Genomic DNA, 18,772 nt, shown 5'->3' with positions numbered 1-18,772 from the left:
GTACAGGTCCGTGTACAAGTCCGTGTAGCCTCGATCGACAAAAAAATGATGCTTGAATAAGGTTCTTTTGATCTCCAAACATACTCCCATGCATCACGAGCCCTTCTTTTTTGATCATCCCTCCTTGTAGTGCCTCTTTAAATTTCTTTCCAACCATTAGCACATCATGCCCGATCATTAGCACGTTATGCCCAGCCAGATTCACATCATATCCATTGCTATGTAAGAGTTCCACTTGCTGAGTTTTATACTTATTTCAGTTATTTCATGTGATGCAGATAAGAGCGACGTACCAGGACGTTGATTGGAGCCGGGGTCATATGCATAAGAGAGGGAAGGAAGAAGAGTATTTTGCTAGCATTTTGGACATGATCATACAAATGATATTTTGTATTTTGGTTATATCATTTCATTGATCATGTATGTACTTTTGATTATACATTGACAAGTATTTTAAATCCTTCTTTCTTTTAAGAAAATTTTAAATTCATTCCGCTGCTATTTTATTAAAATCGGTCAGAGGTGTTATATTTAGTGGTATCAGAGCACCATTCTTCGGACCAATGCATATGACTTCGTCTACTTTCAACTGTCCGGGTATGTCTTCTTCTACATCTATTCATTGTTATCTATTGATATGTATTGTGTGAGCACATTGTAGGAGTTATGCCTCCTAAGAGAAAGGCTGCAGAGGGTGAGGATAGTTCTTCCTCTAGAGTTGTCGATGAGTTCGGCAAGTTGTTGAAAGAGCAAGCTAAGGTCCATAGTGAGCAGATCCAACAGTTGCTCCGTCTGCAAGGAGCAGGCCTGATATGAATATAGCAAGCCACTATGCGTTTCAAGAACCAATCCCGAGAGGACGCTTGAAGATGTTGAATGTTGCCCTTCATCCAACCAATGAAGGGTTGGAAACAAGCCTCGAGGGGTTCGGGTTGCATCACAATCAAGTAGAGGATGAATTGGAGGAAGCAAAATTTCCAGAACCCTCGGCGCTCGAGCGGTCAAATTCTACCGCCCGAGCGCGAACAGTCCAGAAGACCCCGCGCCCGAGCGGTAGAAATATCGCACCCGAGCACGCCTGCTGCGTGAAGAAAATTCATACTTTCCTATTTTAGAGTTTTTATTACCTTGGCAAGTAGATTTCATATCTTTTTGATTTGGTATCAATATATAGACGAATTTTATTGATTGAAAACAACTTTTGTTCATTATTGATTGAGTTTATAAAAACTTTCTTTGAGAATTCTCTCAAAAACAAGCTTAAGTTTTGTTATAACTTTTGCGTTGTATCAAATCAAACTTATCAAAAGATTTATCTTTTGTGGCGTTTGTCAATCGAATATCACGAGGGTTGCCAAGGACGGGTTCTTTGGAGGTTCTCTTCAACGAGATTGTTTATATCGTTGATGAATTGTTGCTAGACCGCGTGATCTAGAGGCGATTTTCACACCTATCAATTACTTGTTTCAAAGATCGGGAAAAATTAAAGATCTCGTGGGCAGGATCACATCATTTGGTATCAGAGCTTTTGGTTTTTGATTCAAGTAAGCGTATCCGTTCAATTCTTCGTAGGATTTTCATTACCGATTTTCGTGTAGCGATTTCTACGGATTCGTTGAATCTACAAAAAAAAAAAAAAATTTCGCGATTTACTGTTTATCGCCGGAATTACTGTTCACCGGGGTTACTGTTCTTGCGGAAATACTGTTCACGCGAATCGGAATTACTGTTGAAGTCGGGATTACTGTTCTCGTCGGAATTACTGTTCACGCACTGTTCTTCACTTCCGGTTTTACTGTTCATTCGCCGAATTTACTGTTCATACTCCGGAGTTACTGTTCACGCGGATTACTGTTTATTCGCCGGAGTTTTTGTTCACCCGAAAAGAAAAATAAAAAAATTTTGGGCAATATGCTTGATAGTCAGTTTCAGTCATTGTTGGTAGAATTTGGGAAAAGAATGGAGGAAGAATTTAAATCTTTGCGTGAAAGGTATGGGCGAGTGGATGAGAGTGGAAGGATGAGTAAAGAGGGGAGAAGCACGGCGACACCAGCGAGGAGTTCAAAACGTGGATATCATGGTACATCTAAAATTTCAAAAATTAGTACTTGTGATATTCAATGTATTTGGTGTCTAGAGTTTTGACATGATATTAGCCAATGTCCAATTGAGGATGTGAAGGTAGTGGATTCCACTTCCAACCTTCCCAAGCTTGTGGATGATTTGAATGTTGATACTTCAATTGCGTCTCATGCGAGTATTGAGTGTTGTGCTGTGGAGGGTGAGTTGTTAGATGATGTGCAAGTTGTTTCTTTTGCTCAACTGTAAACGAATGTAATTTGTATTGATGAATCAATTTGTTATGAGTTGAGAGAAAAAGAAAATGAGATGGTCGAAAAAAAGAGTGATAAAAAGAGTGAGATGGCCATCGATGAAAATAAAGAGTTGTGCGGAAAAGAGGCCAAACAGACAAAAAAAGAAATTATATATATGGCCCAAAAGAGTGAGGATGAGCGATTCATTATTTTGAATAAACCACTTCATGTACATCTGTGCAAGGTTGGTTTATTTTATTTTAATGAAATAGCCGGTTCGATCCCGAGCATTGTTAAACTCTACTTGCAGAATTGTGGAAAAGGCATAAAATGTGTTGATCTTCCTAGCTATCAAGAAAGACAAGATTTGAGGACAAATCTTTTAAAGAAAGGGAGTATGATATGAATCTAGCCAGCCACTATGCGTTTCAAGAACCAATCCCGAGAGGACGCTTGTAGATGTTGAATGTTGCCCTTCATCCAACCAATGAAGGGTTGGAAACAAGGCTCGAGGGGTTCGGGTTGCATCACAATCAAGTAGAGGATGAATTGGAGGAAGCAAAATTTCCAGAACCCTCGGCGCTCGAGCGGTCAAATTCTACCGCCCGAGCGCGAACAGTTCAGAAGACCCCGCGCCCGAGCGGTAGAAATATCGCGCCCGAGCGCGCCTGCTGCGTGAAGAAAATTCATACTTTCCTATTTTAGAGTTTTTATTATCTTGGCAAGTAGATTTCATATCTTTTTGATTTGGTATCAATATATAGACGAATTTTATTGATTGAAAACAACTTTTGTTCATTATTGATTGAGTTTATAAAAACTTTCTTTGAGAATTCTCTCAAAAACAAGCTTAAGTTTTGTTATAACTTTTGCGTTGTATCAAATCAAACTTATCAAAAGATGTATCTTTTGTGGCGTTTGTCAATCGAATATCACGAGGGTTGCCAAGGACGGGTTCTTTGGAGGTTCTCTTGACTGAGATTGTTTCTATCGTTGAGGAATTGTTGCTAGACCGCGTGATCTAGAGACGATTTTCACACCTATCAATTACTTGTTTCAAAGATCGGGAAAAATTAAAGATCTCGTGGGCGGGATCACATCAAGGCCAAGGGAGAGGCCAAGGTAGAGTTCCACTAGTTCAACCAATTGGAACCGATGGGATCTTTACTGCTTTCAAGAGAATGGATCCGCCGGAATTTGCAGGAAGCACTGATCCGTTGATGGCCGTAGAATGGGTCAAGGCACTTGAGGCTATTTTTGATCATCTCAACTATGGGGACAAAGACAGAATCAGTTGTGCTGTGTTCATGTTAGTCAAGGCAGCACGCATTTGGTGGAATGCTACCAAGTTTAGTGTGGATGTTTCCACATTGAAGTGGCAAGAGTTCACTGATCTTTTCTATGACAAGTACTTCCCAGACGCACTTCGAGCTAGGAAGGTGACAGAGTTCTTGGAGCTTCGACAGGGAGGTTTGAATGTCGATGAGTATATTCTGAAGTTCGAGGAGGGCTGTCTGTTTGCCACGTATATTGCTTCCAACGACAAGGATAAAGGTGCTCATTTCATTAGAGGCCTTCGAGCAGAGATCCGGAGAGACATTAATATGTCGAAGGCAGTGACATTCAAAGAGATTGTGGCTAAGGCTTTGTTGGCCGAGCAAGATGAGAAAGACATTGCCAGAGAGAGACAAGCGAGGCAGCAGGCCATTGCGCAGAGAGGCCAGGGTTCAAGTCAAAGAGGAAAGGATCGTTTCAAGGGGAAAGGCAAGATAGAGCCGAGTCCTAAATCACCGACGGTTCCATTTGATCCCGAGAAGCCTTTGTGTCCCAAGTGAGTAGACATCATTGGGGAGAGTGCAGATTTGGTACTCATACTTGCTATCGATGTGGCACTGCAGGCCATATTGCCAAAGACTCTCCAAGAGGAGCGAGTAAAGAGAAGGTGCAGGGACGCATCTTCACCATGACGAAGGAAGATGATGGCAATAGGGAAGGTATGCTCGCCAGTGCAGGTACTTCGCTGGTCCTTCCTTTTATTTCGTGTCTTGAGGCTAAGAAGTTGTTGTTTAGAGGTTGTGAAGGGTTTTTGGCTTCGATTGTGGATGTGGATAGAATTGTGAAATTGAATATTGATGATATTGATGTTGTGAGAGAGTTCCCTGATGTATTTGAGGATGATGTTCCGGGATTACCGCCGGACAGAGATGTAGAGTTTGTGATGGATCTAGTTCGTGGTACGGCTCCTATTTCTAAGGCTCCGTATAGAATGTCCTCAACAGAGATGAAAGAGTTGAAGAAGCAGTTGCAGGATCTTTTGGATAAAGGTTTCATTCGGCCGAGTTCTTCGCCTTGGGGAGCTCCGGTTCTATTTGTTAAGAAGAAAGATGGGTCTTTGCGGCTGTGTATTGATTACAGAGAGATCAACAAAGTGATTATCAAGAATAAATATCCGTTGCCACGGATAGATGATCTTTTTGACCAACTGCATGGGGCTACAGTGTTTTCGAAGATTGATCTGCGATCTGGCTATTATCAGTTGAAGGTTATGGAGTCTGATATCCCTAAGACGGCGTTCCGAACCAGGTATAGTCATTATGAATTTCTTGTGATGTCATTTGGTCTGACTAATTCTCCTTCAGTCTTCATGGATCTGATGAACCGAGTGTTCAAGCCGTATTTGGATAGCTTTGTCATTGTTTTCATCGATGACATATTGATTTATTCAAAGACCAGAGAGCTTCATTCAGAGCACCTCAGAGTTGTTATTCAGTTGTTGAGAGAGAAGCGGTTGTATGCTAAGTTGAAGAAATGTGAGTTCTGGTTGGAGCAGATTTCTTTCTTAAGCCATGTTGTCTCGAAGGATGGTATAGCGGTTGATCCAGTGAAAATCGAGGCGATTCAGAAATGGCCTATCCCTACCACTGTATCAGAGGTACGCAGTTTTCTTGGTTTGGCGGGTTATTACCGTCGTTTTATTTCAGATTTCTCCAAGATTGTCCTGCCGTTAACCAATCTGACGAGGAAGACTGTGAAGTTTGAGTGGTCCAATGATTGCCAAAGTGGATTTCAAGAGTTGAAAGATAGAATGACGACAGCTCCGGTACTTACATTGCCCAGTGGTTCAGAGGACTTTGTTGTTTATACTGACGCGTCGAAGAAAGGTCTTGGTGCAGTGCTGATGCAACGTGGAAAGGTTATAGCCTATGCTTCTCGCCAGTTGAAGGACTACGAGAAGAATTATCCTACGCACGATTTGGAGCTGGCAGCTGTGGTTTTCGCCCTGAAAATCTGGGGACATTACTTATATGGCGAAAAGTGAGAAATTTTCACGTACCACAAGAGTTTGAAGTATTTGTTTTCTCAGAAAGAACTCAATATGCGACAGAGGCGGTGGTTAGAGCTTGTCAAAGACTATGATGTGACTATTAGTTACCCACCCAGGAAAGGCAAATGTTGTAGCAGATGCATTGAGCCGTATGTCGAGTTCTTCTTTGAGTTCTTTGATTCAGAAGCCATTGTTGTCGGACTTGCAGCGAGAAGAGATAGCTTTGGTGGTTCCGGGGACCATTGCTCGCTTTTCAGCGTTGATCATTCGGGCTACATTGACGGACAGGATCTGTAGAAAGCAGGTCAATGATTCACAGTTGACAGAGTTGAGAGCCAGAGCAGAGGAGAGAGGTAATTCAGAGTTTGGATTGAATGGAGATGGATTGGTGACTTTCAGAGGCCTTATTTGTGTTCCTACTGGTGACGATATTCGACGAGACGTCTTGACAGAGGCACATACCGCGCCATACTCGATACATCCAGGTAGCACCAAGATGTATCAGGATCTTCGAAGACTCTATTGGTGGCCAGGTATGAAGAAAGATATTGCCATGTTTATTTCTCAGTGCCTAACTTGTCAGCAGGTGAAGATCGAACATCAGAGACCTGCTGGAACATTGCTGTCATTACCGATTCCTCAATGGAAATGGGAGCATATTACGATGGACTTCGTGACTGGTCTTCCAAGGACGCAGAAAGGTTTTAACTCTATTTGGGTTATTGTTGATCGGTTGACCAAGTCAGCGCATTTTCTTCCAGTCAAGACGACGTATTCCATGAACCAGTATGCCGAAGAGTACATAGCAGAGATTGTTAGACTTCATGGTGTTCCTGTGCTGATCGTGTCTGATCGTGACCCTAGATTTACATCAGAGTTTTGGAAGTGTTTGCACAGAGCTATGGGTTCACGGTTAGCATTCAGTACAGCATATCACCCCCAGAGCGACGGTCAATCAGAGAGAGTTATTCAGATTCTAGAGGATATGCCAGAGCTTGTACTATTGATTATCCTGGTAGCTGGGATTTCAAATTACCTCTTGTTGAGTTCACGTACAATAATAGCTACCAAGCGACGATTGGCATGGCACCGTATGAAGCACTTTATGGCAGAAAGTGTAGATCGCCCTTGTATTGGGACGAGATTGGTGAGAGGAAGATGTTGGGTCCAGAGTTGGTCCAACAGACAGCTGATGTTGTTGCTATTATTCGAGAGAGGATGAAGACAGCACAGTCGAGACAGAAGAGTTATGTTGATGTGCGTCGTAGACCGTTGCAGTTTGAGGTTGGCGACCATGTGTTCTTGAAGATAGCACCTCTCAAAGGTGTGATGCGATTTGGCAAGAAGGGAAAGTTGAGTCCGAGATTTATTGGCCCATTTGAGATCTTGGATAGAGTTGGTGATCGAGCTTACAGGTTAGCCCTACCGCCAGATCTTGACAGAGTTCACAATGTTTTTCATGTATCTATGCTCAGGAAGTATATTCGCGAAATCCTTCCCATGTTCTTCGCCACGAGCCATTGGATTTGACGTCGAATTTGACGTACCAAGAGATTCCGGTCCAGATTCTGGATCGCAAAGTTAGAGTATTGAGAAACAAAGAGATCGGCATTGTTAAAGTCCTTTGGAGGAATCATTTGATTGAAGAAGCCACGTGGGAACCAGAGGATGAGATGAAAGAGAAGTATCCTGAGTTGTTTGCGCAGTGACGTCAATTTCTGGGACGAAATTCCTCTAAGGAGGGGAGATTGTAATAGACAAGCTTGGTGATCGGTATGATTTAGGATTTCTTATGTTTATTGACTATTTGGGTAAGTTTAAGTATAGTTTTGATGTAAAGGATGGCGATTTATGATTTATAGTATTGTTGATGATAGATGTTGTGTAGTTTGATAGTAGCGTCATTACGATTAAATTCATGATAATTCGTATGTTGAGCCAATTGGTATGAGGCAATTTGGAGTGGCTAGATAAGACATGGAGGTGTAACTTTCATGTTTCGAGTTTTGTTCAAATCATTAGGGAAGACGAGCCAAAAGCGCCCCGAAGTTTTTCGTGTGTATCGTCGTTCCTCCGGTAACACATGTTGGGAGATTGAGCATAACTTTTTACTCAGACTTTCAAATGACATGAGGCCAATTGGAGAAGCAATCCAAGACATAGAGCTACAACTTTGTAGTTTACCATTTTTCCAAACTATGACGGGAAGAGGCGTTTCGGAGGCGATCCTTGAGGAGGCTGTGCGTAGAGCGGCGCCCGAGCGGTAAGAAACTACCGCCCGAGCGCCACTGGTTCTGAAATTTTGTGTTTCGGGCAGAAACGTCCGCGCTAGGGCGGTAATGTATGACCGCCCGAGCGCCCAGTACAGTACAAAAGCGTGTTTTGGGTGGATTTAGGCATAAAAACCGATTGAAACTCTCATTTCTATCATTTCCCTTCTCTTCTTTTCTCTCCTCCAACGATTCCAAGTAGGGTTCTTCATTTTCTTTTTATCCTTTCTTTCAATCAAGCAATTAATCTTCAATCCGGAGTTAGAACAAGGTTATTTTGGGTTCAAGAAGCTAAGGTAAGCTTGTGGCTTTGGTTATTTCTTGGTTTTTGGTGTTGGGGGTTATATGTGATTATTGATTGTGTTGGTTTTATGGGTTTTATGGTATGGGTTTGTGATTATTGAGATGTTGATGATTCAATACATGGTTTATTGTTGTAGGAATTGTACCAAAAGAATAAAATCAAGCGATCCAAGTGTTGTAAGTGAAATTTCATTCCTTGTGCTCACATGATAGTATATGTATGGTGTTTCAATGGTTTTATCATGTTATTCCCTTCCATTTGATTCATATTATGTATTTACATACTTGGTTGTGTATTAGAGTCAATTGAATGTCTCAATTGTGAAAAAGGGAATACAAAAGAAAGAGTATGCAAAGTGTTTGTTTAAATGCCCAAGAGAGAGTTCAAATGATTTATGGATTGATAGATACATAATCATAGATTGCATGCAATTAGTTGATCAACGACCACAGGCTTATATCCCTCGGAGTTATCGATTTATATCGATGGGATATAGGTACAGAGACAGAGATACTATATAGATATCAATCCAACAGAGAAAAGAGTAATACCATCTTATTGTTATATTCTGCTATGTTATTCATGTTTCAAGAGTTGATGGTATTTAATGATTTCAAAGCCATGTTTTACAGAGTATGATATATGTATCCATTGCTATGTAAGAGTTCCACTTGCTGAGTTTTATACTCATTTCAGTTATTTCATGTGATGTAGATAAGAGTGACGTACCAGGACGTTGATTGGAGTCGGGGTCATATGCATAAGAGAGGGAAGGAAGAAGAGTATTTTGCTAGCATTTTGGACATAATCATACAAATGATATTTTGTATTTTGGTTATATCATTTCATTGATCATGTATGTACTTTTGATTATACATTAGCAAGTATTTTAAATCCTTCTTTCTTTTTAGAAAATTTTAAATTCATTCCGCTGCTATTTTATTAAAATCGGTCAGAGGTGTTACACGGTGTCATTTCTGTAAATAATTTCCAACTCTCTGTCCATCAACCGCGAGTGCACTCTTTCTTGGACCGCGGGTGCGGTCTGCCCTTCATTCAAAATTCTAATTTTTCATGTCTCTCCTTCCACCATCTCATTTATTGCTTCTCATTTTACATGTCATGCATTCTCATATCTTTGAATATCGCATCAATGAAGACTAATAAATCTCAGGCCTTACAGACGTGCAGTCTAAAGGGGTCGGGAATGATGTGTGGGGACCCGCACGCTAATCATCTTCTTACTCTTTATTAGGATCAATATACTAATCAAGTAATTAGGGTCATAAATTTTTTTCTTAAATTGCGGAACGTAATGGAATTGATATAATATACAAATCAGTATACCAGTACAAATTTAATACAACAATGTGAATTCAAACTAACTAAGGTTCAACTACTACAAATCAAGAGCTGAAACCTATCTACATCAAAGTCCGGAATCACCACGCTAATCTCGATCTCTCATCTTCTTCTTGACCCTGATCCTGTCCCACCTGTTGTCATGCACACATACAAACAAGACAACAGCCTAGATAACTCCGGTGAGACTAAATCCCAGTATAAACAATGTGTACATGCCATGGTATAATAAAGCATGAAACAGATATCACTACATGTATCATAATCTGACAATGCGAATCAATCAATATCAAACTGTAAATAAAACATGAATTGTAATCTACGAAACATAATTTATACAATCTGTGATTCAACTCATGACTCGGCATCTCAGACTCGACTCATCTCTCATCTAATCTAGGGATCCCGGTGAATAAGAACGTAACAGGTCTCCCACCTACTACTACCGGTCGTGGTGGCGGTACGTTCTTATTTCTGGACTTTGGTCTAGTCTATATCGAATAATCTGTAATAAGGATGCTATCTGTATCTGAAGCATCTCGATATACCAAACGTCCAGTGTCTTGGCATGTCTGTCCAAGACTAACCCTATTCTGACAATGTGCAATGGGCCAGTGACTCCTCTGTCATAGTCTAGTCCCTCTGTCAGTGACTCTCACTCAATAGCTCTCTGCTTTCTACTTTCTAATTCAATAGAATAAACATAATCATTAAAACACAAAGGAATAAAAACAATACCATACAAGTATGTGGTTTAGGGAAACTCGAGTTAAATCTAACTCAAGTCGATCTCCAAGTGAACATCGATTTATACCTTTCTCTTCTTGGTCTGACGAAGACGAAGTCTCGAATTCAACTCTGTCCATACCCAATCTGGCAATGACAATATCGAACATGCACAATATCAATATATAACTCAATTAAGAACCTGTTCTGATGAATACTCAAATCAAAATAAAATCTGATCAATGTCAATCGACATACATTACAACAATACAATCTCCATCAATCGTAAATCTGATCAATATCAATCTACTGATGTTTCGACGGCATAACAATACAGTCTCGATAAACCCGTCAATCTCAACATCACAGATATAATACCAGAACTCATAATCAATATCGGTACAACTCATAATCTCAATAACAATACAAATCTGATATCGAATCTCAATCAAATCAACTCCGAAAATCATAACAATTACATAAACAGTTTGTTCTTTACTCTGACTTCAATTATACGATGTCTATTGTATCAGAAACACCATATATGAATCATATTCAATTCTGACAATATCATAATTTCAAATCATGTCTAAACGTAACAAAACTTAAGTCCAGTTGTAGCCTGTGTCGATAGGAATTCAGTACTGAAGTCGGATTCAAAATCTGACGGACGGATCGAAATAGAAAGGCGTAAGGATATTTCTTCTCAAAGCTTCGCTCCCTTTCTCTGAAATTTCAGGAACAATTCGTGCTTGCTATATATATACATACATATATACGTTGCATGTAAGGCAAGTGGCCCCTTTCTTTCTCGCGCACGTCGCACCGCGGGTGCGCTCACCTTTGGACCGCAGGTGCGCTGCACGTATTGGATCACCTTCAAAAAAATTCAGAAGGAACGACCGCGGGTGCGCTCATTCTTGGACCGCGGGTGCGGTGACCCTACTGTAGCAGCACAGCGGGTGCGCTCTGTCTGCCACCGCTATTGCGGTGTCCCTACTGTAAAAATAGCAAAATCTCTGTCCATAAACCGCGGGTGCGGTATATTTCATAGCGCGGGTGCGGTGGCTTTTTCCCTCAAAACACAACTTTCTGCCCTTGCACGGGTGCGGTCTACTTCTTGGCGCTGGTGCGGTCTCTCTCTTTACCGCGGGTGCAGTCCAGCTACTATTGACTTTCAACATTTTATGCTAAACGACCGCGGTTGCACTGTCTTTGCTATCCCAACCATATATTTTGCAACTCAATTCGAATCGCAACGTCGTTTCCTCGCCCTTCGATAAATACATCAAATCATGCATTAATAAGTTCTGCTTACCAATCCGCATCTCGGGCCTTACATTTCTCCCCCTCTTAGATAAGAGTTCGTCCTCGAACTCATAGGCAATCAAATCAGATATATATATAAGAAAGAAATGTATAAGAGAGGATACTCAGAAAACTCATCTCCTTGAAACAATCCTGAAATCTCAGTTTCATATCAGATTCTGTCTTTCAAGTAGCATTTCTAATGCTCTGACGACTTTACTGTATATTCAATAGTAGAATAGTCTTTGTTCTGAATTTTCTTTCTTTCACGGATCTCTGATTCCAGACTGGAGTAATAATTCAAAAAGTATAATATCATAATATCCTTCGGAATAACCCTGTTCGAATCAATCTTGCAATCAGCTATACAGCATCCGTATATACCAATCCACAGCTCCTAACAAATCAATATCAGCATCTGCTACCACATCTGTTTATCCCAGTCAGTGCTATTTTAAATTTTCAGCCTCAAATATCCACAGTCATCGTAAGATGTTGGCTTATTTAGTCTGTCTATTCTGAGCTGTCTTCGTTTTTTCTGAATCAGTTGCATTTTCTTTATCGCATCTCTGACCTTATCAGATCCAATCTCAGGTATCTCCGAGATATTATCTCTATGCAAAGGAAATTTACAGTTCTCACTGTATAATACCGTAACTGAAGCTATCTCAATACTCATCTGATAGCTTTAGTTATACGATCATTCACAAAGTGACAATAAATCATGTCAACTAGTGCTAAAATCCAGCACTACATGTCCTGGATATCCTCCAGTCTCAGGATAGTTCGCTCTGACTATCCGTCGATTTATAGACAATAGATAAACGAGTTTATTGTATACTCTGCCAAAAGTACAGAATCAATCAAAAATCATAGTATGATATAATCAACTTTGGCATTCAATACAATCTGACCTCTTTTCTTACATAAATCTCAGTCATCTGATCATGTCTGTACATCTTCCTGTACAACATAATAGAGGCATATTCGAGCAATCTGTCAATCATAATCACATCACAGCACTGTCTTGTCAAGATTCCAGTAGTATCGTCCCACAATCCATAGAAATGTACTCCCATTTCTATTCAAGAACCGATAATCTAGATAACCAATCTCCCGGTTTCTATCTTTCTGTTTTCATCTGTCGACGATTTAGACATTTCCGTACAAATTCTGCTACAACTGATCTCCTCTGTTTATATCAAAACTGTCTTTTCGAAGTATCATATCTTTTCTGTTACCAGCAAGAATACTGAATTGACTACTGTGCGCTTCTGATATTCTGATTGACACCCTACTCTGCTTATCGAAATCAAGTTCTGTACATTCTGATCAAACTTCTGAACTGCTGTAACTTTCAAAATCAGCTCTGATTCGGCTTGAACTGTATATATTCTCAACAATATACAACAATCTGTATCAAATACGGATTCAGAATAACAGCAATATCGGCTCAGATTTTAAATATCAATCATCTATACTGATCTAATAAACTCATAGAACGTGATTTCTGACAATATTGTCGATCTGACTAACCGATTACATCTTCAACGTTGTTTAGATCAACTGCTATATCATCTTCGAATGTAATGTCCCCCAAACAATATACTCTGTCTCAAATACTGTTTTAGAACAATAACAATTCGTAAGCAATTTCAAAACAACAGCTATATATCATAATCTGCTAAACTCATGAAAAAATAAATTTCTGACATTTCTGACTCGGTGTCATTCTCAGCCACTGATCACTGCCTCAGCTGTGCTAATATCAATCGGTATACCATATTCGGATATCACATACTCGGAATACTATCTGTTTCAATCAAGATTCATATCTGAACAATTTCTGTATACAACAATTTCAGTTCTCAGATCCTTCAATACAAGATATTCGATTCAGTCAGTCATATGCCACGAGTATATCATAGATAAACGGCATAAAATCATCCGAATCTTTCTAATCATAAAGTTCCTCACTCATAACTATAACTGAAGCATGCCAAAGAGAAATACTAAATCAGATGTACTCTCGGCCAGTACTCATCTAACTGATTTTTCAGTTCTTTTCATTCAGTAAGTGTCATTCTGTACGAAGTTCTAAAATAAGAATAGTACCTGGTATCGAGTCAAGACTGAAATCAATTTTCCTGACTGAAAGCAAACCCGGCATCTCATCTAGGAAGACCGTAACAACTCTCCTGCTACTGTCACTATATCATCAAGTGCGTCCGGGTTCTGTTCCTTGGTCACTTCAACCCGATGATTCTGCTCCATGAAATCTTCGGGAACCTTTCTGAGGATAAAATCTAGCAAAGTGTCCCCGCTGTCTACAGATATTGCAGCTACCAGTCACTCCCTGGCAGTGCTCTGTGGGATGTCTCCACCCGCAAGTTCTGCAATAAACTCCGACATAACTCGGGCTAGAACCACTGGAGCTAGATGATCCGCTCCCTAACTTCTTGAACTGTTTCTTTCGAGCTTTTAACTGTTCTTTATTTCCACCACTGCTGCTGCCAATCTCGACTCTGGGAGGCAGTTGCTGTGAACTCGGTGCTGGAAGAACATATGAAGCTTCTGTTTGTCTCATCAGAACTGTTTCTGCTCTTTTGGCTCTGTTTAGGGTATTAGCAAAATTATTTGATCGTTTCACATTTACCAATGTACGTATCTCCGGATTCATTCCCTGAATAAATTGATTAGATACAGCTTCATCGTTCCGAGCCACATGCGGAGCAAAACGTAGCAAGGTAAAGAACTTGGCCAAATACTCATCAATATTCAACTGACCTTGTTTCAAATTTGCAAACTCTGTACCTTTATCCTGTCTGTATGATACGGGAAAAATCTTTGATAGAATTCAACTTTAAAAATTTTCCACGTGATCACTGTACTACGTTGTTCTAGGGCTTCTTTGGTTACCAGCCACCAACTCTTTGCGACTTCCCGTAACTGGTGCCCAATCAGCTTGACTCTACCATCATCCGTGAAACCAAGAAATTCAAATATCATTTCTATGTCGTCTATCCAACTCTCACAATCAACTGGTGTCTTAGTACCCTTCAGAATCGGCGGTTGAAACGACTGAAACCTCTTCAACTGTGTTTCTATAAAAATTTCTGACACATCCCTCTGATTAGTTGAAGTACTACCTCTCTATGGAATTCTTCGAGGAGGTATATCTGATTACCAAAAGCATTAGTAACCAAATACAACAAACCTGTTTCAGTCCTCCTCTGATCATCTTACTGCTGATCAAGAATCAGATCTAATTCATACTCAAAATATATAATACCAAATCAACTCAGATAATCAGGTAAACATGTATTGTAAAGCAGTAAATCATAGTATTATGCTAGCATATACTGTAATTCAACATTATAATAAATCACATGCTAGCAATCAAAAGCAGGAATGAAAACTCAATCTACCCCGCTCATTCTCCTCTATCTCAGTCTACAGAACCTAAGGCTCTGATACCACCTGTTGTGGGGACCCGAACGCTAATCATCTTCTTACTATTCATTAGGATCAATATACTAATCAAGTAATTAGGGTCATAAATTTTTTTCTTAAATTGCGGAACGTAATGGAATTGATATAATATACAAATCAGTATACCAGTACAAATTTAATACAACAATGAGAATTCAAACTAACTAAGGTTCAACTACTACAAATCAAGAGCTGAAACCTATCTACATCAAAGTCCGGAATCACCAGGCTAATCTCGATCTCTCATCTTCTTCTTGACCCTGATCCTGTCCCACCTGTTGTCATGCACACATACAAACAAGACAACAGCCTAGATAACTCAGGTGAGACTAAATCCCAGTATAAACAATGTGTACATGCCATGGTATAATAAAGCATGAAACCGATATCACTACATGTATCATAATCTGACAATGCGAATCAATATCAAACTGTAAATAAAACATGAATTGTAATCTACGAAACATAATTTATACAATCTGTGATATAACTCATGACTCGGCATCTCAGACTCGACTCATCTCTCATCTAATCTTGGGATCCTGGTGAATAAGAACGTAACAGGTCTCCCACCTACTACTACCAGTCGCGGTGACGGTACGTTCTTATTTCTGGACTTTGGTCTAGTCTATATCGAATAATCTGTAATAAGGATGCTATCTTTATCTGAAGCATCTCGATATACTAAACGTCCCGTGTCTTGGCATGTCTGTCCAAGACTAACCCTATTCTGACAATGTGCAATGGGCCAGTGACTCCTCTGTCATAGTCTAGCCCCTCTGTCAGTGACTCTCACTCAATAGCTCTCTGCTTTCTACTTTCTAATTCAATAGAATAAACATAATCATTAAAACACAAAGGTAAAAAAACAATACCATACAAGTATGTGGTTTAGGGAATCTCGAGTTAAATCTAACTCAAGTCGATCTCCCAGTTAACATCGATTTATAACTTTCTCTTCTCGGTCTGACGAAGACGACTTCTCGAATTCAACTCTGTCCATACCCAATCTGGCAATGACAATATCGAACAGGCACAATATCAATATATAACTCAATTCAGATCCTGTTCTGATGCAATACTCAAATCAAAATAAAATCTGATCAATGTCAATCGACATACATTACAACAATACAATCTCCATCAATCGTAAATCTGATCATTATCAATCTACTGATGTTTCGACGGCATAACAATACAGTCTCGATAACCCCGTCAATCTCAACATCAAAGATATAATACCAGAACTCATAATCAATATCGGTACAACTCATAATCTCAATAACAATACAAATCTGATATCGAATCTCAATCAAATCAACTCCGAAAATCATAACAATTACATAAACAGTTTGTTCTTTACTCTGACTTCAATTATACGATGTCTATTGTATCAGAAATACCATATATGAATCATATTCAATTCTGACAATATCATAATTTCAAATCATGTCTAAACGTAACAAAACTTACGTCTAGTTGTAGCCTGCGTCGATAGGAATTCAGTACTGAAGTCGGATTCAAAATCTGACGGACGGATCGAAATAGAAAGGCGTAAGGATATTTGATACGAATCCTCGTACGAATGAAAGGAAAGCACGAATATAGAAATCGCACCCTCAATTCAATAACAAACAAGGAACGATTATGTTGTCCCGATCTTTTGAAACAAGTAACGATTTTGTGATATTTACCTCTAAGCGATTATAAATTAGCAACAAATATCAACGATAAAACAATTGAATTTCAAACGAACCTTCAAAGAACTTGTTTTGACAATCCGTGCGAAGAACAATCGACAAACGCCACAAAGATGAAAATCTTTGATAAGTTTGATTTGGTTTTCTTCTTGTGAAGAACAAAGCTAAAGCTTTGAAAATTGAGAGAACTCAATGTATTTGATATCAATCTTCAATCCTTCTCGTTTTTGGTCATTAAAATGCATTATATAATTAATAAAAATCATAAAAAGTAGTGTAGAAAGCATTAACGAAGATAACTAGCAACTTTGACACGGAAGTTGACAATAGACCGCGGTTGCGCTGCATACTGGACCGCGGGTGTGCGGTCATTGTAGGAGCGCGGGTGCGCTTGCCGTCCGCGGGTGCGATCCTTGCTTGACCGCGGGTGCGGTATAGCTTCGGCAATATTCTCTTAAATTTGATTATCATGGACCGCGAGTGCAGTCCTTCACCTTCGGCAAATTGCACTTGAATAACATTCCAAAAACCTCCAATATTATTCCCATGATTCCCAACCTCCTCTAATTTAGTAATCCAACTTGTAGGACTTCCTTGAAAGCTCATCATGAGTCCTTGAAGTGCATCTTTAAACTTCTTGCTTCGTCCCCTCGTTATAGGTCCTTCAGGCAACTCCAACGACTCCCATGCTTTCTTTGGTGCTTGATCAACCACATTTGCATCATTCTCTCCTTCTTGAAAAGGATTTGTCCTCAAATCTTGATCATCTCCTACATCAAACAACGAAAGATCACTAACATTAAAAGTAGAGCTGACATTATACTCACCTGGTAGGTCTAATTTGTAGGCATTGTCGTTGATCTTTTCAAGCACTTGAAATGGTCCGTCACCCCTAGGTAAGAGTTTTGAACGTCGCTTTTCTGGAAATCTTTCCTTCCTTAAGTGCAACCACACCCAATCTCCCTTTTCAAAAACCATTTTTTTCCTTCCCTTGTTGGCTTGCTTCTTGTATTGTAAATTCTTCTTCTCGATGTTATCCTTGACCTTCTCATGCAAACTTCTAACGAATTCAGCTTTCTTCTTGCCATCCATATTCAACCTTTCACTCACAGGTAAAGACATCGAATCCAACGGAGTCAAAGGATTAAAGCCATATACAATTTCAAATGGTGAATAATTCGTAGTAGAATGCACACTACGATTATAAGCAAACTCAACAAATGGTAAACAATCCTCCCAATTCTTTAAGTTCTTTTAAAGAATAGCACGCAAAAGTGTTCCTAAAGTTCTATTGATAACTTCAGTTTGCCCATCCGTTTGAGGATGACATGTAGTAGAAAACAACAATTTTGTGCCAAGTTTAGCCCATAACGTTTTCCAAAAATAACTCAAGAATTTAACATCACGGTCCGAAACAATAGTCCTAGGCATGCCATGCAACCTAACGACTTCTCTAAAGAATAGATCCGCAATGTGAGATGCATCATCAGTTTTGTGACAAGCAATAAAATGAGCCATCTTAGAAAATCTATCCACAACAACAAATATAGAATCCCTCCCCTTCTTTGTCCTAGGCAACCCCAAAACAAAGTCCATAGAAATATCAACCCAAGGTTCACTATGGACGGGAAGTGGTGTATACAAGCCATGTGGTTGTGTTTTAGATTTAGCTTGTCTACAAGTAATGTACTTATCACAAACACGCTCAACGTCACGTTTCATGTGTGGCCAATAGAAATGTTCATGCAATGTTCATCCAAAGTAGAGATTAGTACATACCTCAGTGATAATGCGTCAGCCACTACATTTTCCTTACCTTGTTTGTACTTGATGATGTAGGGAAATGTACCTATGAATGCAACCCACTTGGCATGTCGCTTGTTCAACTTCTGCTGCCCCTTAAGGAGCTTAAGAGACTCATGATCCGTGTGAATCACAAACTCTTTAGACCTCAAGTAGTGTTGCCACAC

The sequence above is a fragment of the Primulina tabacum genome, chromosome 8 (assembly GCF_025594145.1).
Source record: "Primulina tabacum isolate GXHZ01 chromosome 8, ASM2559414v2, whole genome shotgun sequence".
NCBI classification, from domain to species: domain Eukaryota; kingdom Viridiplantae; phylum Streptophyta; class Magnoliopsida; order Lamiales; family Gesneriaceae; genus Primulina; species Primulina tabacum.
The sequence above is the reverse complement of the archived record's forward strand: the minus strand, read 5'-3'. Positions refer to the sequence as shown.